The 24,854-nt window shown below is 38.4% G+C and overlaps 1 long non-coding RNA gene across 1 annotated transcript; it reads right to left on the bottom strand.

Annotated features, from left to right (window-relative positions):
• Window positions 1-15,946: 15,946 nt before the first annotated feature.
• LOC307128440 lies at window positions 15,947-18,048 on the bottom strand. Its single transcript, XR_013816793.1, has 3 exons — window positions 17,881-18,048; window positions 17,080-17,315; window positions 15,947-16,493 (listed from the first exon to the last, which is right to left on the bottom strand). It is a non-coding gene; the product is annotated as an uncharacterized lncRNA (long non-coding RNA).
• Between the last annotated feature and the right edge of the window lie 6,806 nt (window positions 18,049-24,854).

Genomic DNA, 24,854 nt, shown 5'->3' with positions numbered 1-24,854 from the left:
CTATCTATCTATCTATCTATCTATCTATCTATCTATCTATCTATCTATCTATCTATCTATCTATCTATCTATCTATCTATCTATCTATCTATCTATCTTCTGATAGACTGTATTAACTTCAAAACAGTCAACCTTTTAAACTACTTTAAACTGAAAATTTTAAACTTTTTAAAAAACTTTTTCAAACCTTCTGGTCAACTTCCCAAGCCAACTTAAAGTTTGTCTCGACAAAAAGAATGTTGTTGTTGTTTTTTTTAACTTGAAACAAGTTTATTGCCTTAAGACAGGGGTGTCCAAACTTTTTTTAAAGGGGGCCAGATTCAATGTTGTGGACACACCCACATGTTTTGTTTCTTGGAAACATGACAGATTTGACAACCTTGAGCTGACAGTAGAGTAGCTTGTGAGATATTTAACAATATCGGGCCGCTTCTCCAGTAATTCTCCAATAATTAGAACAATTACAAATTATTATTCAATAACTAAATTAATTGAGTTTTTATCTTAAAACAAACACAATGTTTGGGACAGAAACAAGATTACAAACAGAAACAATATTATTTTTCTTACCCCATTGGCAGATAATTTCGCTTGTTTTAAGCAAAAACTCACTTCAATTTCATTTTATTTTCCAGAAAACAAGAAAAATATCTTGTCATTTTACTTATCTAGTTAATGCATCTTGATTTAAGAATTTTTAGATATATTTAGACTAGAAACAAGACAAAAATACTAAATAAGAGCTTTTTTTGCAGCGCACACATTTAAATACAAATGCACAAAACTGCAAGTTTAGGACTAAAATAATCTGTAATTTGGCCTTTATTACTCATTTAATACATGTCTACATTAAAAATTCAATAAAATGAACCTACATTTCTGACAAATTACCACGGTTACAGGTAAGTTTGTGTTAGTGTTACCACATAAACCATGATAAATGTTGGTGAAGTGTTGGTTGGAAAGTATTTTAACTGGATTGGCTCAGTGTTTCTCCTGATTTGCATGTTAGTGTTGTAAGTCAGCGCAGTTTCAATTGGCTTTAAACTAAATTAAATCACTGAGAGATTTGCAGCTTGTACCAGACATAGATATGTATTATGGTACCAGAGACCTCTACGCCAACCTCGAACGCTTCTCACGGGTTGTTTAGTGGTCACGTGATCGAAACACTCGCGAGTTGCTCTTTCATTCCGCTTTTGGCGCGTTAATGTTTCGCTGGCCTAAAACCCCGTACTGCCACCTTGTGTTGACATTGTGAAACTGCACGATTAGTAAATCATAAATAATATATTTTAATAGACACACTGCGGGCCGTTTGAAATTCATCCCCGGCCCGCATTTGGCTCGCGGGCCGGACTTTGGACACTCCTGCCTTAAGAGGTTATATTTTGGATGCACTGTCCGACCTCTCTTCTAAAAACAATGAATAAATGATTTTGAAACCGAAACCTTGCAGGATTTACTATGCTGGTGACCGTTAAAACGCGTAATCATCACCAACGCGGTCTGTCAGAAGGGTCCATCAAAATATTTGGGATGAAGAAGCTTCAGTAAACGGCCATAAAGTGCGAGACAGATGTAAGAACAGCTAAATTAAACAATTCATATTTGACAGCTGTTTTAGGACAGAAATGTTAATCTGACAAACGAATACACTTTTGTCTAATTTCGAAAACAGGCCTTTATAATTTATGTGATTCATGTAATAACTAGTAACTTTCGATGTGAAAAGACAAGAAACATTAAAACAAAGCTGTGTTCATTAGGAATCAGATTAATAATTAATGTGTACATATTGTGAATGAATTAATAAACTTATTTAGGCCGAACCAGCCTAAGCTCAAATTTATGACCTTGGTGATTATAAAACCCTTCCTACGGCCCTGCCTGTGCACGACTTAAATAACAAGCATTGTGTGTGATGATTTCTTAAATAAATCTGTTTTATTCTGCTTTTCCTAAGTACAATAATGGACTCAAGTACAAGTTCAGGTGCTACGCCGAAGCCCCGCCCACAGCGCAGAACGGAATTCTCTGCGGCTCTGGAATGTCATTTAGAATGTGACGTCACAGTAGCTCGGTATAAAGAATCTTACTTTGCTCAATCTGCACCACTCACTGTTCATTGATGATCGATTTACTGCTTCTCGTGTCTTTCACTCGATTCCTGCTTAAACCACAACAACTTGCTTGCATTTTAACTACATTGATTTATTGCGCACTGGATATTACACCATTTTTATCTGTACACAACGTAAATTCAGCAGCGATAAATAACAAACGTTGACCTCGCTTCACACTGCGGGTTCGCCTAACAAAGGCATCAAAATGCTGTTTACTTTGCTAGGATTGTACGCCTTTTTCCAGCGTAAATGGAAAGTCCACAACACCCACTCACAGAGTGATGATGGTAAGTGAGATGTTCATGTTATGAGAATATGTAACTGCTTATTGGAGTCTGCACTGGCTCTACGCTTATTTTTGCTTTACGGTTTTTTGGAGGAAAGTAAAAAATGTAGAAGCACAGTAATTTTATTAATACTGTAATATGTATGTCATTACCATCTTTAGATGAGCCTTCATATCAGGATATCCCCAGCGAGCCTGAAGTCAGCGATGACTGGAGTGAAGACGATACGGACTCGAGTAACGACGAAGCCTATTACAAATTCCTTACTACTTCTCAGTTGAGCCCGGATGAACAGAACGCAATCAAGGGTCAGTTTGTTAACAAAACCCTAACATAACCCAACACACACACACACACACACACACACACACACACACACACACACACACACACACACACACACACACACACACACACACACACACACACACACACACACACACACACACACACACACACACACACACACACACACACACACTTTAATAAGCTGTTTAATGGTTTATACTTCAAATTTACTTTAAAACATGCTTTGTTTAAGGGTAGTTGAAAAATAACACAGATTTCATTTAAATGTGTGTATGTATGGGTGAAGTTGTATATTTGACAATGATTTTTTTTTTTTTAGTGCCTACAGTTTTCTTAAATAGTCCTGTAGTGATGCATTTAATGAATGAATGAATATTTAAAGGCACAAATATTCAATTTAGTAACTCAATTAATCAGAAAAATCTTGTTGAAATAGTTTTAGGTAAAGTAGCTGCTGTCACTGCTTGAAATTTCATGTCAACACCTCTTATTTTTCTTTTAACAGACATCAATTCCTGCCGCTACAAAATCGGCTTTCAACTCGGTCAAGGAGGCTTTGGAACTGTTCATGCAGCAACTCGTTTGAAAGATAACCTTCAGGTATCAATTTTCATTACTTACAATATCTATCTAATGTTGTACTAATGTTGTATCTAGATAATGTTGTATTAATGTTGTATCTAGATAATGTTGTTTAATCGTCTGAGGCTGTGTTCACACTTGACGTATTTTTTTACAAGAAAAAGTTGACAAGAGCGCTCTTTTAGTAGGCTAGGCTAAAAAAAAAAAGCTGGCAGCGTTTGGTTCAAAATAGCAGTGAAATGTAGTTTTAAGACTTTTTCAGGTGATAATTTACTTGTTTAAAGCTCAAATCTGTGGTTTATTTATAAAGAAAGCGCCGTTTTGAATATTTTATCTGGTGTTTTCGGAGTTGTGAGATCCAGTCGATCAGCGGCGCTCAGCTCATTAACCCGCCGAGAGCTGCCTTTCCTCGGCTAGTCCCTCTGACATTTGCCACTGGCTCTGATGTCCTGTGGTGGTTAAACACAATATATGTTTTGTGTATATCTAATGGGCGATCTTTGGTCTCATGGATCTAGAATTTGTTCCCTACAATATTATTGTAGACTAAAATATACTGTTCAGGTTTAATGATGGAAATATGTGAACTTGGAATAAATTAATTCTAACGCAAATCCATTTTCTGTTTTTGTCCATCAGGTGGCGGTGAAATTTGCATCTAAAAAGGGTGTAAAATATGTCAGCGTTGTAAGTAGTCTTTGCTCTCTCTGTTTTTCCTCTGCAGTCACTGCTTTTTAAATTCATACAGCTCATATTAATATTAATCACAGACTATATAAATGGTTTTTCAATAGACAAACTACCACTGTCAACAGTTTGTCCAGGACTAGTCTAAATCCTTCTCCTCCTCATAACATCTGTGTTTTCCTAGGACCGTTATTCCACACCAGTTCCGCTCGAGGTTGCTCTACATGTTCAAGCAAATGAGCCCAGGGTTCCTCAAATAGTCCAGCTTCTGGACTGGCAGGACGAAGCTGACCGCTACATTATGGTGCTGGAGCGGCCCATGCCCTGCCAGTCCTTGGATGATTTTTTAGTGGGCTACACGGGCACCATGGATGAGGAGGATTTGGCCCGTGTTATCATGTGGCAGGCCACTCTCGCTGCTCAGGTGTGCTGCAGGAACGGAGTGTTCCACAGAGACATCAAATTAGAAAACCTGCTGATTAACCCGAACACACTTGAAGTCAAATTAATTGACTTTGGATGCGGCGAAATGCTTACATCCGAGGGTTACACATCCTTTATTGGTATGTATAATTATTCTTGCATAATAATGGATATCTAGTCAAAATGGATGTGTAAATATAAGACAACATCTTTTCCCTCCAGGCACAGACGAGTACAGCCCCCCGGAATATTGGATGAGTGAAAGATATCACGGGGAACCAGCGACAGTATGGTCACTGGGAATAACCTTGTTTGTAATTATGAGCGGGGGGGATTTTCCAAAAAGAGAAGACCATTTAAAGATCATCCAAAACACCTGGAGCAGTGATGACTTGTCGCAAGGTGAGATCTTAACTTTTTAAGCAATTTTAATCCTGAATCTTACTAGATAGAACAAAGCAACAATGCAGGAAAAGGAACATGTGAGCCTAGTGGCTTTTGTGAAGTGTAAGGTAATAATCAGACGTCTCTCCGATCTTTCTCCACAGAATGCTGCGATTTTATTTGCAGTTGTTTGCAGAACAACCCAACGAAGCGAATTGAACTGGAGAAAGTCAGTCTCCACAACTGGTTTAAGGTATTAATTACATTTAGAAGATTTTGACACTGGCTTTAATTACGCTACCTTTCAATATGTGCCGAATATGTCATATAGTCAAATGACAAACTTTTACTCTTGCTTTTTTTAAAAGTTATATTTACTTTATATTTTTTATATATATATTTTTATATGTTGCCCCTTTTTGTTTGTGTATATATATATATATATATATATATATATATATATATATATATATATATATATATATATATATATATATATATATATATATATATATATATATATATATATATATATATATATATATATGTTGTTTGTGTAATGTATTTAAACAATTACCGGATTTCATTTATTGTTTCAAATTGCAGATGTATAATGAGGAGGGGGAAAAAAGCAAACCAGCAACCCATACTTGACCAGCAAACCAGCATCCCATTTATTAAAAAAAATTTTTTAAATATATTTTTTATTAATTATTTAATATATATATTACATATACATTTTTAATATATATATATATTTTTATTTTTTTAATTTTTTTATTTTAAAGATGCATGAATTAAAATTATATTCTCTACAATTTATCTGATATTTTAAGAGACTTATTGACCTTTCCTTGTGTGATAGTATAAAAACTCACTTGTTAATACATTAGTTATGGAATATAATGCAGGACATGTCACAGTACAGGCTGTTTTTTCTCAAATTATTTCTACCCCTTTCTTTAGGGGTGAACACGAGGAACTACAGCTCCTTCTCCTTCATGGTAAGTTCTTATACTGTACCTCATGCTTATTCATAATGATCTGCAGGGGCTGTTTAATGTTTTTGGTATGTTGTTTATTTATAGTTAAGCTCGTAGTAAGAAAATGCACCAAGATTTTTTGCATAGGTATATCTTTTTCAGAGAAGGACAACAGTTAGAAATTCAAAAAAATTGTGCTGAATTCTTAAAGGGCCAAAGCAATAACACAGCAATTTTATTGGCTGTCTTCAGGTCTGGTGACGTAGAGAAGTGTGTCATCAAGACTAATATGGCATCTCCATTTTACAGTCTTCAGCTTCTTTGTCTTCAGGAAGCCGCATATCTGAGTGTTTGTCAAATTGTTAATCTATTTTGTGTCAAATTAGAACAGTTAAGATGGCAAAGTTGTGCATTGCCATGCCCTTGTTTTTAACCAGGGACGACATGCATGATCTATGTTTGATCTGTCTGGGAGCGGAGCAGGCTTGGTCAGGTCCCGAGGGAGTTGGCTGTAGGGCTGGTCCGAATACCATTTTTTTGAGCTTCGAAGCTTTGGTAGTAATCAACATCGAATATTTGAAGCTTCAGAGGGAAGGGGCTGAACATATTCTTTCTCTCGAATAAAAGCAGGAATCTGGAGAAGCAGCGCGCGCCTCATGCGGGCAGGGCTTATATGCTCCGAGAACGGACACTGCATTAGTGATACAAAACACAGATCTGTTACATCCCAGTTTTGATATATTATAGTAGTAAAAATAATTTTGTTCAGTTAGAGAAAAGATTAACTACAATTAAAAACTGAACGTGCAGTGTGAGCCGAACGAGAGTCAGATTTCATTCATCAGAGAGCGAGGAGCCGAATGACAAGATGATCGCGGAAGATTTGGTTTCAAAGCGAAATGTAAAAGCGCCTATTCAAGGGAGTTTGTCATTGCACTGTTTTGTTGTTGTGTTTTTCATTAAGAATAATAGGCTAATGAACCCACCATTCAAGTAACCCGCCCCCGAATTGGCAAACCGAAAGTAAACTGCGCACGACTGCATTCATTCACAGCCGCTCAGTGCACAAGCACTGCTATGTGACCGAGAGGGAAAATGTCCTCACGTCACATCCCTAACAGGTAAAAAGGCTAATGAGTCATTCCACGAAACCAGTAGAATTTGAGTCCCTCTGACCTTTTTAAGTGTATTTTATCTATTGGGTCACCAAAATCTATTTTTAAAAGCTTTTTGTATAAATTGAAATGTCTCCTTTAATAAACTTTAAAAAACATGACATCAATTTTATCTTTATATTAGAAATTATCTTGTTTTTTCAGTTGACACCACCTATTTTGTCACGTCCCTCATGGCCTTCTTTGAAAGTGTACTTGGGATATGAATAATAAAATTAGAAAAAAGTCCATACATTTTGCCATAACCATAAATATCTATCTTAGCTTTTTAGCTGGTAATGTTTTTTTTCTAAGCAAATAAATTATTATTCATTAAAATCACATTATTTAGTTCCGTACCTCAGTAACCCCTCAACCCCGTTACACACATCATTCTCCCCCCATAAAAATAATGAATTGATCCTTACGTGACATCAACAACTGGAAGTGACATCATATAAGTCTTCTGAACAACATTGTGTGCAGACACAGGTAAATTACCACCTTCTCTTATAATTATAACTTATTTATATTGTGATATTGTGGTTGTCAAGCTTAACGACTCAACCCCGTTACATCAAATAAAGATAGAAAACTATTACTTGTGAAAATGAACTTTGTTATTTTAACAATATACATGATTTCTTAATATCATGCATGCCAAGTGCTCTCCTGTTACTCACTACATGTAGAGCAGTGGCCATTTTGAGCAAAAAATCACAACCCCGTCACACTCAACCCCGTTACTTCTTCGATCATAACGGGGTTGTGAGATTGTGATGGGGTTGTGTTTAACACTTTGGTTCTGAAGTTATCCAGTAATTTAAATTAATTATCATATTTGATCAAAAGTCTTTTACCACAGGCATATGTTGAGTGTAGTAATGTCAATGTTAAAGCTGTGTGTGTGTGTGTGTGTGTGCATAATGTGTGTTCTGCCTAGATTTTCACATCTCAATGTTAAGTATTGCTCTGAAAGAATGTTTGATTTAATGATTTAAACATCTACAGACATCTATGAGTCTGAGATGGCACCGACAACAGCAGCAGAAAGGCAGAGGCAGTATCGTGCATGCCTAAATGCTGATCCTGAAAAAAGGGAGAAATACCTGAAGAATGAGCGCCAGAGATGGAGAAAAAAATGTAGAGACAGGGAAAAAGAAAGGAATCAATGAGATGAGTGAAAGACAACAGCGGTTGAAGTGTAGAAAGTGGAGAGAAGCTTACAAAAGAAGCAAGGAGAGGAGAGAAGCACTGAAGAACTTAAAGGGTTCGTTCACCCGAAAATGAAAATTCTGTCATTAATGACTTCCCCTCATGTCGTTCGACACCCGTCAGACCTCCGTTCATCTTCAGAACACAAATGAAGATATTTTAGCTGAAATCTGATGGCTCTGAAAGGCCTCCATTGGCACAATGGCACTTTTCACTCTCAAGACCCTTAAAAGGCACTAAAGACGTCGTTACAAAGTCCATCTCACTACAGCGGCTCTACAATAACTTTATGAAGACGAGAATAGTTTTTGTGCCCAAAAAAAACCTAAATAACGACTTATATAGTGATGACGATTTCAAAACACGGCCTCATGAAGCTTCGAAGCGTTATGAATCAGTGAGTCGTGTTTTGAAATCGTCATCACTATGTAAGTCGTTATTTAGGGTTTTTTTGCGCACAAAATCTATTCTCGCCGATTCATAAAGTTATTGTAGAGCCGCTGTAGTGAGATGGACTTTGTAACGACGTCTTTCGTACCTTTTAAGGGTCTTGAGAGTGTAAAGTGCATTGTGCCAATGGCCTTTTCAGAGCCATCAGATTGGCAGATTTAACTAAAATATCTTCATTTGTGTTTCGAAGATGAACGGAGGTCTGACGAGTGTCGAACGACATGAGGGGAAGTCATTAATGACAGAATTTTCATTTTTGGGTGAACTAACCCTTTAACCACTCCTCCACAAAGTCCAGATCATGCCCCAAGACACTATCCACAGCCAGAATCTTCAAGGTAGAGCAATGAGCGGTTAAGAGTGTTGGTAAATGACTAGGCTGAGTGATAGAAAGTGTTAGAAAATTAAACGTGTAGTTAAAGGTGCAGTGTGTAAATTTTAACGGCATCTAGTGGTGAGGTTGTGAATTGCAACAGCACACTGCTCACCCCTCCCTTTCGAAGCTCATAGAGAAGCTACGGTGGCGACACAGGACAAAGATGCCGTCATCTGAGACAGCAGAGAGTAGCTAACGCTCTGTAGAGCAGTTTGTCCGTTTAGGGTTACACAGTGCACCTTTAATAAAAGTACTATTAGTTGTTTAGGTTGTATGTTATCGTTTTACTGACTGAAAAACCATCTGATTGATAGCTGCTCGTCGTTTTGACAGCCATCCACCAGATTCCTTTTTTCTGGGCCAGACTTTGAATGCCACAACACACACACACACACACACACACACACACACACACACACACACACACACACACACACACACACACACACACACACACACACACACACACACACACACACACAATGTTATTGTGTACATTTATTGTTTTCCTGCAGTTGGGTTAATAAAACTCAGTTCAATTGCAATTTATATCTGTTATCTTTCTTGGTTACATTATGAAATAGTGTTTGTAGAAAATATTTAATTGAATTTGAGTAACTGAGTAACTATTTATATGTCAAGCTGTATTTGTCTCTTCAACTCCGTTACCACATTCAACCCTGTTACCCCAGTCTCAACCCCGTCACACCTACATTTTTTTTATTTTTTTTATTAAGTGTATAAAAAAGTAAATACATTTTTGTTGAACTCAATCTGAAATGTTCAGAGCAATCATAACAATACTGATTTTAGTTAAAATTCTGAAGTTAAGATGCATCTTTGATCCAAAATGATGAGGTTCCGGTTACAAAAAGGGCCCATTTCAGACTTTAGTACAGCAAAAGTATGACATTTTATGCAACTTTTATATTTAAAATTACTGAATTAGCGTGAGGGACATCTGATTAATAGGAAAATGTTGATTTCATTACAAATACATTATATAATCGCATTCAGAGAGCTCCCATCGTGTCCATAACGGGGTTGAGGATTAATAGTGCCCATATCTTGAAAAAGTAACCAATAATAATAGGGATTTGATGCCTGAGATGGGAAAATATATTTTTCTGCAAGTTAAGTATGTCATTTATGTTGTGGGGTGTTCAGAAAAGTAATACATTTTAGTAAAAAATCTAAAAATGTGTAAGCCCAAATCGTACCGGTTTCGTGGAATGACTCTAATACATTTTGATTCTATTATTCTATTTTCCACAATGTCAAACCAATGCAGCTTAACCCAAATTGCAAGCTCAGGCATTCGCTTCTTCCATATAAGCTCATGCAGTTGTGCACTCTAGACAGAGAATACTCTGTTGCAGGGAACGCTAAGAAGCAAATATATTTATTAAGTATAACGAGGTTGGGTTTCTATTCAACTGTCCATCCTATTAAAAACTGCTAGGCTATAAAATAATTCTTAAAAAAAAAGAGTATTGTATTTTGCCAGATTTTATAGTGTGAACATATCAAGCACGAATGAGAACCGTTTCGAGGGGATGCCAGGTGTGCGCTAGCCTGACAAGCCAGACCCACATCATGATGTTGGGTCTGGGAACTCACCATTGGCAGGGCTCAATCCGAGGGGCGGGATAAACGGTTGTCTTTCAGATTCCCTCTGCACGCAATAGGATAGCGCTACAACCAACCAGAGCAACGAAGAAGGTGAAGCGGAACTAGTTGATAGATTAAACTTTCGTCGTGTCTGGACGGCAAAACTCCGAACACATCTTCTTTCTTAAGAATGACTTCAGTGCCGTTCTTTGTTCTTTTCTCAAAGAAAAGCTTAACTCCAAGTCTTCCAGAGTCGCGACCAAAGCCGATTCGAAAGGCTGCTGTTCGTTAGCTTCTTTGTTTACAAGTAGCACGCGGAACTGCGTCAACTCTGCCGTCATTATGTGAAGCCCGCCCACCGACTCTATACACGATGTGATTGGCCTGATCAGAGTTTGGTTTTTCCAGCTCGCAAGCCAACAGAGAGTTGCTATACGACCCTGGCTGCATATTACATTTGCTGCTGCTAGGGTGCGTCTAGATTTCTAGGCTAGGTGTGCGCGAAAAAAACAAACCAAAATTTGAAAATTGAATACCAACCCCTCGAACGAATATTCTGGTCCAGCCCTAGTTGGCTGTCCTCATTGTGAGCGCTTAACGCTGAGGAAGCTCCACTCCCGCCTGGCTCTTCTCGAGGGATGGAAATCAGGCATCTTCACCCCGTCATGGTTCGGGTTGCGCATCTGCTGAGACAGCACAACAGTTTTAATCATGTGGGTTGCAGGTTGAGTTGACAGAGCTTGAGATGGGTGTTCCCATTTCTCTCGCTCTGTTCCCTGACTCTGATATCCCCGTTTTGGATCCAGCTCCAAGCTCGCTTGGTGATCTCTTCCGATCTAAATGACGACCTATTGTTAACTTTATCCAGGGTTTCAGAAGAGCAGCAGCCTTTCTCACTCTCTTATGAGGAGCTGCTTGGAGTTGTGACCTGTGCAGTGGCCAAAATAAATCTAGACTGAAAGATTTTTATTGAACGATAAACCAGGAAGTGACAACTGCCCATGGTAACAGATATCCGCTTAATTTGTATTTTCCAGAGTCAGACATTTAAGAATTCTTAAATACTGAATATTGATGAGATGAGTAATATTAGGGTAAAAATACAACTATATCAAATAAAACTGCACAGTAGTCAATGTATTCAATTAAATATAGATTAATCCTTATTAAAGCTATGAAAGTCTTTTAAACAGGAACAGTGAGTAACTGTGCTTCTTAAGTAAATGCACAATATTTCTTAAAGTGCCCCTATTATGATATTTTAAAGGCTCCTGATGAACATAGGTGAGTCGGTTACATATTTATTTATGGGTACCCAAGACGTCTCCAGCGTGATGACTCCGATCTTTCGAATATTCCGATCTGATTTGACTTCTGACCTGTAAAGTTGCCAGAATAATAATCATACGCTGTTTGTTAATTGGCCAGAGGAGAACTGGCACCCCGACTGAGCCTGGTTTCTCCCAAGGTTTATTTTTCTCCATTAGGTCACCTGATGGAGTTTTGGTTCCTTGCCACTGTCGCCTTTGGCTTGGCTTGCTCAGTTGGGGACACTACATTTATAAAAAAGTTACACAGTCCTTAAGCGGGGCGTTTTCCCCCACTCTACCCTACAATACAATAAACTACCTAAATGCAAACAAGTCATTGGACAACATTACTTAGGCTGCATATAAAGAAACAAAATGCATGTGCCATGGATAAATAGAATAAAAAACATTAAACATTTCTAATATTACAGTAATAGTCAACATTAGGGATGCCACAATTCTCAATATAATATTGAACCGTTCGGTACGGCATTCACGGTTCAATACGCGCTTGTGAATTGCGTTTTTTTATTTCTCTCCGAATTGGCTCCGTTTGAGTGTGCCTGTGAGTCTACGCGTTGATATGAGCAAATATCCAATCACTATACTCTAAAGTTAGAGGTGTTTAGCCACGCTTGCAATGCTGTTCACACTTTAACAGAGCGGGGAAGTGAGGAATCACAAAAGTTCATTTTTGCTTGCGTTTTAAAGCCTTGCCGGTTAGACATTTCATTCGTTTTAACATGTGCACTAAAAGACTGTCAAACACGTGATTACGGGACTAATACTGTCAAATACACACAAGGTTAACATAAAGACAGTTGGTTATATCTTAAGTGAAAGTAAAATCAATGTGTGTCTGTATATTAGATGCGTGCAGGTCTTAAATTGACAGCAGTGCAGTAATGAACGCGCTGACGCTAGTCCTTAAAGGAATAGTTCACCTCTAACTGTCATTATTTCCTCACTCTAATATTGTTCCAAACCTGTATTGAACCGTGGACTAACTGTATTGTTGCATCCCTAGTAAACATCTTTAATATTACTGCGCTGAAGAAAACTAAAGAGCTTGTTCTTCCCAACAACACGCTGAAACACGGCAACTAAGCCCAAAGAATTCACAACGTTTTATTACAATAGTGTATGTGGCGAGGTTGGCGAGGGACATGGGAGGAGCGAGCGGGACCGGTGGGTGATTGAGAATGAGCACCACCTGCGAGTCACACCGGTCTCGAGTTCTCTCATGAGGGAGCCCGCTCGCTCCTCCCATGTCCCTCGTCAACCTCGCCACAGTTTACACAATTATAATGTTATGAATATGACAGCCCTAATCCTAGTTATTATGTTTTGCGTTACTGTTTGAGCGCGCTGAAGCTCAAGATGATCAATGGTACAATGAAGTTCTGCGGGTTATTTACCTCAACGAAACGCATCTATATGAGATTATCAGATATTTATACAAAATAACTTAATATTATGACAATATGATTTATATCTGCTTGAACTAATCAGAATGTGTAAGCCGTAGATGCGCTCTTCCCACAAAAATGCACTGAAATAACTACCGTTTATTACAATACTGTTCTCATTATAATTATAGTTGACCTCCTCTTTGTTAATAAAATATCATAAGTCATCATTGTCGTCATCACTGTTTTTTTTTTCACTGTGTCAATGTATTAAAAGCATCACTCTTTTATTATTATTGTAGGCTAATTGTGACTTTGACAGTGATTTATTTATAGTGTTTGTAATTTCTTGTTGTTTAGACAGTTTTCACACTTACACTGCAGATCTATATCATTTTGGTAACACTTTACAATAAGGTCTCATTTGTTAACAATTGCATTAACTAACAATTAGTGATATATTTTACAGCATTTAGTCATTTGAGCTGATTTAAACAAATAAAGCTTAAGGACGAATGCGCCCTCAATCCGTTTAAGAGGTTAACCTCAATTGTTCATGTTAGTTCACAGTGCATTAGCTAATGTTAACAGATACGACTTTTGATCTTAGAAATGTACAAGTAAATGTTGAGATTAACTAAATGTTAATAAATGAAATATTATTGTATAGTTACCATCATTTTTTTATTAGTCACTTGAATTGTTGCATTTGCAAAATATACACTTGGAATTACAATACGATTATTTTTTTTGATCACTAGTTTTCAGGTGTAATTTTGAGAAAGTCAGTTTGAGATTTGAATGCAAAATATCAAACATCTTGTACAAATAAACTGATAGGACACAATTGCAACAGCACAAACATGTGAATTTGTTAGTGTGTAATGCATTTGGCTTCAATGAAACATTTATTTATTTGATGTTAAAGTGTGTTGTTGCATATGTTGCTTTACTCAGATATATTTTTCTCAGCAATGCCACATCTCGCAGCTTTAGATGAAAAATAACATTCACACTGTGTGAATATGTGTGTGTGTGATTTTGTGAGTTGACATCAAGAAGGTCCAATAAACAGCACTTCGAGAAGGATTACTTGTGGAAAGATCTCAGAAGAGCTCCATGCTGCTGTGTCTGCTGCCCTGAGGGAATGGGAACAAGAGATATTCCTCTCCTCCACCTCCATCTACAGATCAGAGAAAAAAATGATAATAATTAAGAGTGCAATCAAGAAGAAATTTACATGTGTGCAATTTGTGAACTTGGAGAATGTAAGAGGTTTTCAGTCCCATAACCAAAACTTGATATTTGACAGCCGAAAGATCTGGTTATGAATTCATCCATTCATCCGCCACTTACAATACACACTATTTTAAGAGACTTTCCCCTGGTTTCACAGACAAATCTTAAGCCTAGTCCCAGACTAAAATGCATGTTTGAGCTGTTTTAACTGGGAAAAAAAGCCGTCTGTGAAACCAGGAGAGAGTCATTAAAGGAACTCAACACTTTTTCCAACTCCCCTAGAGTTAAACATTTGAGTTTTACCATTTTCGAATCCATTCAGCCGATCTCCGGGTCTGGCGGTAGCACTTTTAGCATAGATCATTGAATCTGATTAGACCGTCATTTCAAAAAATGACCCAAGAGTTTTGATATTTTTCCTCTTTAAAACTTGACTCTTCTGTAGTTACATTGTGTACTAAGGCTGACGTAAAATTAAAAGTTGTGATTTTCTAGGCTGATATGGCTCGGATCTATACTCTCATTCCTGCGTAATAATCAAGGAACTTTGTGTCGTACCATGAGTGCGCAATGATATTACGCAGCGCCTGAAAATAGGCTAACTTCCATCAACATAACCAACGTGACAACCTAATCTTCAGTGTATTCCGGTTCAAATACGGTTCAGGATCTGCACCACAGTAAACATCTTCTGAATCGTCTCTCACAAATGTCTCCATTATTACAAGGCACGCTCCTTGTGCACCGCGTAACTCAAATAGGACACACATGCGCTGTCACCACATTATGGCGAATGGTTTTAAAGACATGCAATACGTAACATCCCAGACGTCCGAATACGTGACATCATCGCGCTACAGTCTGCAGTGAGGGGCATCTCCGGTAATCCACTGCTATTCCTGCAGTTCCCGGATCTGAAGTGTTGAATTTTCTGTCGAATTTGAGCCACTGAATTTGTGGAAGCGAATTTGTAAAGCAAAATAAAATGGACCGGAAATTGGCTGTCGAATATTATAGGTTGTATTTTTAAAGCTGCAGTCCATAACTGTTTGCACTCTAGCGGTTAATAAACAGAACTGCATGCGTCTTGCGGAAGAACATTGCAGCCGGAGCTACTTCTCTCTGCTTATGTACTGTTAGACATTTATAAGAGATTTTACAGTAACTTACTGGCAACACTGTTGCCAGTAAGTTACTGTATTTGAGATTTACAGTACAAGAACCGCATTTCAGTTTACAGTAACTACATGTTACTGTAATTTTGTAATACAGTACCGTTACTGTAAACCTTGGTTAACAGTGCATTAATCCTAATCCTATTCAATCATTAATACTTACTGAATTACATTAATTCTTACATTAATCTATCCTACAGAAGTAATCCAAACAGACAATTATTATGAAATATAAAATTCTTTATTTAAAACATTTTAAGTGCTTTAACTTAAACATTTAAATGTGTGGAAAAAGTTCACTTTAAAACATCCTCGAATCAAATCTTATTTTCAGAAAATCATGTATAAAAGTAATCAGATTGCATTCAATATCACTTATTATTTAAATTTACATTTATGCATTTGGCAGACGACTTGCATTGCATTCAAGATACACATTTTACATTTTGTCAGTTCTTGCTTTCCCTGGGAATTGAACCCATGACCTTGCTAGCACCACACACTATTGTTTGAGCTACAATTTTAAAAACTCTGCAGAAAATAGTTGGTAGAATACTGTAAATAGTTGGTTGAAGAATACTGTAACTTTGGTGCAAAATACACATATACATGAATAAAATATAAACAAAGAGCAAATTAATTCTGAAACAAGTTATCACAACACAACACAACACAAACACAAGTTTCATGTCTGTACCGATCTGTGCCATCTTCCACATTGGATGATTTCAAACAGGAACCAGGATTCTGCTCCATTATGGCAAGAAGTCCCTCTAGATAAGAATGATATGAAGTTAGTCATACAATTTGAGTATACACAAACTTTTTACACTGTTGGAATTTAATAAAAAATAATAATCCCATTACAATTCATCATAATGGTAAAATACTATTTTATAGACAGTTAACACTTTGAGGTGCACCTAGCTCAACGTATGCTGTCTAGTCTAATCCAGTCCTGCAATGCCTTCATGAAGATGTGAAATGAAATGTTCAGTTTTTTTTTAGCTGGTGATTCAATGTAATGAATATTTTGAAGAATGTACTTTGTAGTGATGCTGAACCTGATTGCATATTAGAGAGGTGTCTCTGTTATTTAGCTTAACAAAATTGATATTGAGTAAAAAACTAAAGAAAACTGTCAGTACATAATAGTAGCAGCAGCACAAACTACATGCTCCAAAAAAGTAATATTACTAAATCACCTCAACATGATTTCACAAACTATTTAATCAAAAACAACAATGTAAACTTTTATTGCAGGATGGATTACATGTATACTGCATTAGCTTTAGTAAGGTATCCTCAAACTTAATGCTGCATTCACACGGGGCGCCGGCGTTAACGCTTCTCATTTACTTTGAATGGGTGACGTCATGCGTTGCTGAACTGAATTGTGGGTTCCGTCGCGTCGCTTCACTCACGTTGCAAGCGGCAGAAGTTGAAAGGTGTGTTGGACATCAGCTGTGGCCGGATGCAACCAATCGGCGAGAGTAGCCACATGCAGGCGGGGAGGAGCTGCAAACACAGACGTGAAGTCGGACACTTTCTGCTTCCCGCAGTGACGCTCGCGCGGTGTTTGCACACTTTATCAGCTGAAGTGAAATAAATGCAATATTTGTCAATACACAGATGTTTCAGAGACATTTTTTGTCATGTAATACTTTATGCACTGATTAATACAGCGTGTGTTTGTACAAGAATAAAGTTAACATACAAGCCTAAACTATCAATGAAGTGGGGGTCTACATTTTTCATCTATTTTATTTTGATAAACATGACAATATAACATCGCAACTACATGAAAAGAGGTTTAACTGTTATAAAAAACAGATTTGTGCACATTAGAGGAACTGAAGGTTTTAGAATAAACACGAAACACATGTGATCGCTGTCATGCGGAGAATCTGGCCAATCGTGGAACAGCTGTGTCATCATCAAAGTCTGTGCAGTCGCTCTAGAGAAACTGCACCGGCTGTATTAGCCGACTGCTCTCGAATCGCTCTCGAATCGCTCTCGCGGTGCTTTGATGCCATACGTCACTGTCACGTGGCGTCGGCGCTGTCAGGTCAGACAAAATTTCTAACCGGCATGACGCCCTGTGTGAATGCAGCGTAAGTGTCTGTGTACATTACATATCCTATTAAAAAAGTGCCTCACCTAGTCCAAGTTTTTCCATTCAAACTCCATTAGGTGGCGAAGGAAGGATGACACTCTGTTGTTGATTACAGTTGTCTTCCTGTTCACAACTTCCCCGGTCTTCCGACTCACTCCGGTTTAGGTGGTGCATCTTGTTCCCACCTCTGGGTTTTTCCTCACGAAAAAAAACTTAAAGCAAGAGAAAATTAAGAGAATAAAGATATTTTAAATTTCATCACCCTTAGTGCCTTTGCTTTAAATGTTTTTGGTAACACTTTAGAATAATGGTCTGTCATTAAACGGATAGTTCACAAAAAAAAAAAAAAAGTAAATTCTGTCATTTACTCGCCCTGTAGTTCTAAACCTTTTAAAGAATGTTTGTAACCAGATAATTTTGAGGCACCATTCACTTCCATAGTAGGAAAAAATTACTATAGAAGTGAATGGTGCCTCAATCTGTTAGGTTACAAACATTCTTCATCTTCTTTTGTGTTCAGAAATGTATTCAGGTTTGCACTTGAGCAACATTATTCTAAAGTTTTGCCATGTTTTTTTCATAAATTATATTTCATCTGCCAAAATCATCCAAAAATTGTCCAGGACTGCTTAAATTCCAGAAAATAAAATTATAATCTGTCAGTCCTGGACAAACACAGTCTTGGATTATTTTAGTATAATATAATTTATGAAAAAAAAACATGGTACATGGCTAGTTACAGCTAAAAAGAGGTGGAAAAACTAAATAATTTTGTGATTCAGTTAAACAGACCCGACTAAAACATACAAGAAAAACTTTGAATTATCAATAATATGTGGAGAAACAAAGAGGAGTAACGTTACTTACCGTTGTATGAGTTCCAGTGTCGCACAGCACAGGCAGGCTCCTGGTATTCTTATCTAAAATGTTAAATAAATAATGTCAATCCAAATGTAAACTTTGCTTGTTAACGACATTATTTTTTGCAACTAGTGGCCAACGTTAATTTACTAACTAACGTCGTCCTAATGTACGCTTAATATGCTCGATAAACAACATCTTCATTGTATTGGTAAAGTTAATTCAATAAACTCACTAACGTTAAGTCTTTTTAAAAATAAAACGTTAGGTTTATGTTACCTCAGTTTTAGTACCAAAGCTGAAGCAAATGATAACCTAACGTTATGTAAAGTATGTTGTCCGGGCCGTGAGCTCTCCCCTCGGGCAGTAACGTTACACACGACGCTGGCTGCACTGGTTCTTAATCTAATTCAATAAACTCATTTTTTTTTAAAAAAGAAAACGTTAGGTTTAGTCTAGACCGGGAAAGTCTATGCCAGGGTACTGGAGAGGAGAATCCGGCCGATAGTGGAACCTCGGATTCAGGAGGAACAGTGTGGTTTTCGTCCTGGTCGCGGAACACTGGACCAGCTCTATACCCTCTACAGGGTGCTGGAGGGTTCATGGGAGTTTGCCCAACCAGTCCACATTTGTTTTGTGGATTTGGAGAAGGCATTCGACTGTGTCCCTCGCGGCATCCTGTGGAGGGTGCTGGGGGAGTATGGGGTCCGGGGTCCTTTGCTGAGGGCTGTCCGGTCCCTGTATGACCGAAGCAGGAGTTTGGTCCGCATTGCCGGCAGTAAGTCAGACTTGTTCCCGGTGCATGTTGGACTCCGGCAGGGCTGCCCTTTGTCGCCGGTTCTGTTCATAATTTTTATGGACAGAATTTCTAGGCGCAGCCAAGGGCCGGAGGGTGTCAGGTTTGGGGACCACACGGTTTCGTCTCTGCTCTTTGCGGATGACGTTGTCGTGTTGGCCCCTTCTAACCAGGACCTTCAGCATGCATTGGGACGGTTTGCAGCCGAGTGTGAAGCGGCTGGGATGGGGATCAGCACCTCCAAATCAGAGGCCATGGTCCTCAGTCGGAAAAGGGTGGCTTGCCCACTCCAGGTTGGTGGAGAGTTCCTGCCCCAAGTGGAGGAGTTTAAGTATCTAGGGGTCTTGTTCACGAGTGAGGGGAGGATGGAACGGGAGATTGACAGACGGATCGGTGCAGCTTCTGCAGTAATGCGGTCGATGTACCGGTCTGTCGTGGTGAAGAAAGAGCTAAGCCGTAAGGCGAAGCTCTCGATTTACCGCTCAATCTACGTTCCTACTCTCACCTATGGTCATGAGCTTTGGGTCATGACCGAAAGGACAAGATCCCGGATACAGGCGGCCGAAATGAGCTTTCTCCGCAGGGTGGCTGGGCGCTCCCTTAGAGATAGGGTGAGGAGCTCAGTCACTCGGGAGGAACTCGGAGTAGAGCCGCTGCTCCTCCACATCGAGAGGGGTCAGCTGAGGTGGCTCGGGCATCTGTTCCGGATGCCTCCTGAACGCCTTCCCGGGAAGGTGTTTCGGGCATGTCCAACCGGGAGGAGGCCCCGGGGAAGACCGAGGACACGCTGGAGGGACTATGTCTCCCGGCTGGCCTTGGAACGCCTCTGTGTCCCCCCGGAAGAGCTAGAGGAAGTGTCTAGGGAGAGGGAAGTCTGGGCATCTCGGCTTAGACTGCTGCCCCCGCGACCCGGCCCCGGATAAGCGGAAGAAGATGGATGGATGGGTTAGGTTTACCTCAGTTTTTAGCAGCAAAGTTTAAGCAAATGATAACCTAACGTTATAAAGTATGTTGTCCGGGCCGTGAGCTCTCTCCTCGGGCAGTAACGTTACACACGACGCTGGCTGCACTGGTTCCTAATCTAATTCAATATACTCATTTTTTTTTAAATAAAACGTTAGGTTTACCTCAGTTTTAGCAGCAAAGTTTAAGCAAATGATAACCTAACGTTATGTAAAGTATGTTGTCCGGACTGTGAGCTCTCTCCTCGGGCAAAACTTACAACGCTGCACCGGTTCCTAATCTAATTCAATAAATTCATAAAACGTTAGGTTTACCTCAGTTTTTAGCACCAATGCTGACAAGCTAAAATTGGGATGCAGACAACCGCGGATAGTACAAATCACACTTACCTTGCTTGTTTGCCGTTCTCACGGGGGATGAAAAAATCTTCGCAGGGTGTCCGGACACAGTTCATATGTTCTCTGGAACCGTGAGCTCTCTCCTCGGGTGAAACTTTCAACGCTGCACTGATGGTTCCTAATATAAATCTCAAGCAAATCCTGTCGATCCCAATTGTGCCAAATAGGCCGTTGTGGTAAATACAGTATTATACTTTATTTTTTAAAAATACAGGAAATCACTGTATTTGGTGTTTGACGTCATAGAAAATACCCATGATGCAACGGGAATTACAGTTATTTACTGTAAAGAGAATTTACAGTATTATACTGGGTGATATATAGTAAATAACTGTACAAATTACAGAAATGTCTAACAGTGTATATGGCGAATCACGCAGAGACTGTGCTCCTCCGCAGCAGTTCCTACCAGACCGGTCTGAAATAGTCCCAATATAAACACTTATTATAAGTTTACCATAATGATTCAGGGTAAGACAAAAACACAGTTTGGAAAATAGATTCATTTTGTACATTCTCATTATATAATTTTTGTAAATCTTGAACACAAAAAAGTTACGGACAGCAGCTTTGAACAGAATGAATATTTTGAAGTGAAATCTGAGGTGAATTTGGATTATTGAATTTTTAATAATGAAAATGTGCGTGAAATGTTTTCAATTGAAATATTCACATCTTCAATATACAACCATGTTGACTTTCAGCCCATAAAAATGCAAGCATGGTTAATACAGTGCATATGCAAATAAAATGCCCACTGCTGTGATACTTTTATTTAAACGCACACTGCTGTGATTGGCTGCTGTGATACTTCAGTGTAAACGTCCACTGCTGTGATTGGCTGCTGTGATACTTTAGTGTAAACGCCCACTGCTGTGATTGGCTGCTGTGATACTTTTATTTAAACGCCCACTGCTGTGATTGGCTGCTGTGATACTTTAGTGTAAACGCCCACTGCTGTGATTGGCTGCTGTGATACTTTAGTATAAACGCCCACTGCTGTGATTGGCTGCTGTGATACTTTCATTTAAACGCACACTGCTGTGATTGGCTGCTGTGATACTTTAGTGTAAACGGCCACTGCTGTGATTGGCTGCTGTGATACTTTAGTGTAAACGCCCACTGCTGTGATAATTTAGTGTAAACGCCCACTGCTGTGATTGGCTGTTGTGATACTTTAGTGTAAACGCCCACTGCTGTGATTGCATGGTTAACTAATTGTGAAAAGTGTTTATAGCGTTATATTTAGAATGAATGCTTTCATTATAGAGTGCCGAAGTAATGACGTCACTTTGTAGGCCAAAACGCGGAAGTGAGTTAGCATTTTAGCCCTACCGGTTCCCTCACCCTAAAGTCTATGGGTTTTTGCTAAATCGCCTGAAATAAGGTCTGTGGTTAACAAAGCCTCTAAATATTTTCACGTTTTGATCTATGACATAAAACACATTAGTTAAAACCTTTTTGTGATTTTTTTAAAACTTTATTGTGTCTTAAAAACGATGGTTGCTAACAAGTTGCTAAAAGGGACTACATCCTTTGGCGGGGACTTTAGACGTCATCGTGACAAACAGGCAATCTCTCACTAGCCCGCGTTTCAGCCTTATGAAGAAATTATGTGGCGTGAATAAAAGTTGGATGCTTGAACATCTGGAGTTTACTCTCTTCACATGTTCGTCTCGTTGAGAAATGGCTGACATGGGCTGTGTTTACACATCTTTTTGTGTTAAAATCTACTGTTAATGTGTGACAAAACGTAGTTTTAAGACTTTTTCAGTCAATAATGTAGTTGTTTAAAGCTCAAATCTGTGGTTTATTAATAAGAAGAGTGCCTATTTTAAAATTTTATCTGGTGTTTTCGGAGTTGTGAGCTCCAGTGGGTCAGCGGCGCTTGTTTAGCCGGCGAGAGTTGACTTTCCTCGGCTAGTCCTTCTGACGTCTGCCGCTGGCTCTGATGTCTCTGTGGCGTCTCCAGCTATAATTCGTCTTGTGGAGATTTAACGGCCCATATTTGCTCTCATGGATCTATAATTTGTTCCCTGGCAAATCGTTTAGGCTGAGTGCAAAGTGAAGTTTCATTACTTGTTTATTTTTAGGCTATAACTGTACGTTACCGTTGTAAGTTAGCCGACTAGCACTGACTTTGAATATTTGACTGAATTGTTTGCTTTATTTCATGTATAGCTTATTATATCTTTTGTATTATTGATCATACATAAACTTGCATCTAACCAAAAGAGACTGGGTTGTGTTTCATGTCATTTAATGTTATCACAGTGATAATCATATTGTCTGAAAAAACATTAACAAAAGATAAATCTCAGAGAGGCACGCATAAACAAAATTAGTTTCTAACATTTTTGGAAAAAACGAATGGGCAATATTTCTCATGAAAAAGTGGATAAGTGTTCATACACAGTGCAGATCATAATGAGCGAGCGTTTTTTTAAATACAGTTTGAGGAAGCTTGATGATGACGTTGATCCGCGACCATGGTGTGCTGTAGTCCGTTTATAGCCTACCGTTAGCATTTTATGACGGCTTTATTTAGGCTTCAAAATTTATACATTTTGGATTAATTTGTAAAGATTATCTTGATAGACAAAACGTGTAAGGGTCATAACTCTTTGTTGAACACAGATCTTATTTTTGGCGTTTTTCCAAAAGTCTATGGGGAAAATGCATGGCTTTTCGATCGAGGGAACCCATGCGCCGCTAACTTCCGGGTTGGCCTACAAAGTGACGTCATAACTTCGGCACTCTATAACCAACAGTGCAAAAAAAGATTTGTTGATTATAATGGGAGTTTTGGGGACGGTCCAGAACTTAGTCACTGATAAACTCGGCCTGTGTGATTGACAGCTCCATGATTGAAAAGGGAACGTTCTTTGATCACTTTCTATATCCAATTACAGTCACAATTTAATCACAGTTTAAATAACAGATAATTTTCATCCTAGAAACAATGTGACCGTTTAGTCCAGTGTTCCTCAAACTCGGTCCTGGAGGGCCGCTGTCCTGCAGAGTTTAGCTCCAACCCTGAGCAAATGTTGCAGGTTATTAATTTATAATAACCATCCAGATAATGTTTATAGACAGTTTACAAACCAACTAGTAACCCTTAAGTATTCCCAAAGTGTTAAGAATAGCTGGTCCGTCTATCTATGTAATGTTTATAGATGTTTAAAAAATGGTTTCTTAAAGGTTTACAAAAATGTTTTAATGATATAGTGGTGTTTTTTGCAAATGTTTTCAAATTTTATGCACAGTATATGCAACAACAGTATTTGCACTGTAAACCTTTTTATTTATATAAAGTGTGGGTGAACTTAAACTGTATGGCTATGCTGTGGTTCCTGTAGGCTTTTCCGTGCGTGCGAGTGGAGTGGGGGGGTATTGGGGGGGCCTCCATGTCCATTTTGCTTGGGGCCCCCAAATTTCTTCAAACAGCCCTGCGTCAGACAGATTACTGTAAAAAACAGGATGAAATGAAAAGGACGGGAGAGTCGCATCTGCTCTTTTCACAGCTCCTCTGTTAATGTATTTATTATAAGTACATACAATCACTTTTAAAGCTTTGTTTCACATTCTGTTCTCTCTTTCCATCACTTTAGTGTCACAATAGATTTCTTTTTACCCTGTTTCTTGTCTCACGTCTTCAATTTATCTTTCGTTGACACCTGAATACTCCATAGACATTTTATACACATCAATATTCATTTTTATAGAGGCAATATGACTTAGAATTGGTCATACTCAATTTTATAATTTTATTATATAATATTATTATAATTCTTATACATTTTATAATTTATATATATTATAAAAGTGTATATTTTAAACCACTTCCTTCTCAAAAGTACTGTATAACACAAGTTACTTTTTTTTCCTCACATAGGAGAGCATTTACAATGGAAGAACAAAGATTGAGTGGCTTTTCACTCTTCCCTCAGCGACTGTAGTAGTGGGAAGTTCGGATCATTTTACTGACTCGGATCTTTGA

Source organism: Gobio gobio (genome assembly GCF_949357685.1).
Source record: "Gobio gobio genome assembly, chromosome: 6".
Lineage (NCBI taxonomy): Eukaryota > Metazoa > Chordata > Actinopteri > Cypriniformes > Gobionidae > Gobio > Gobio gobio.
The sequence above is the reverse complement of the archived record's forward strand: the minus strand, read 5'-3'. Positions and strand labels throughout refer to the sequence as shown.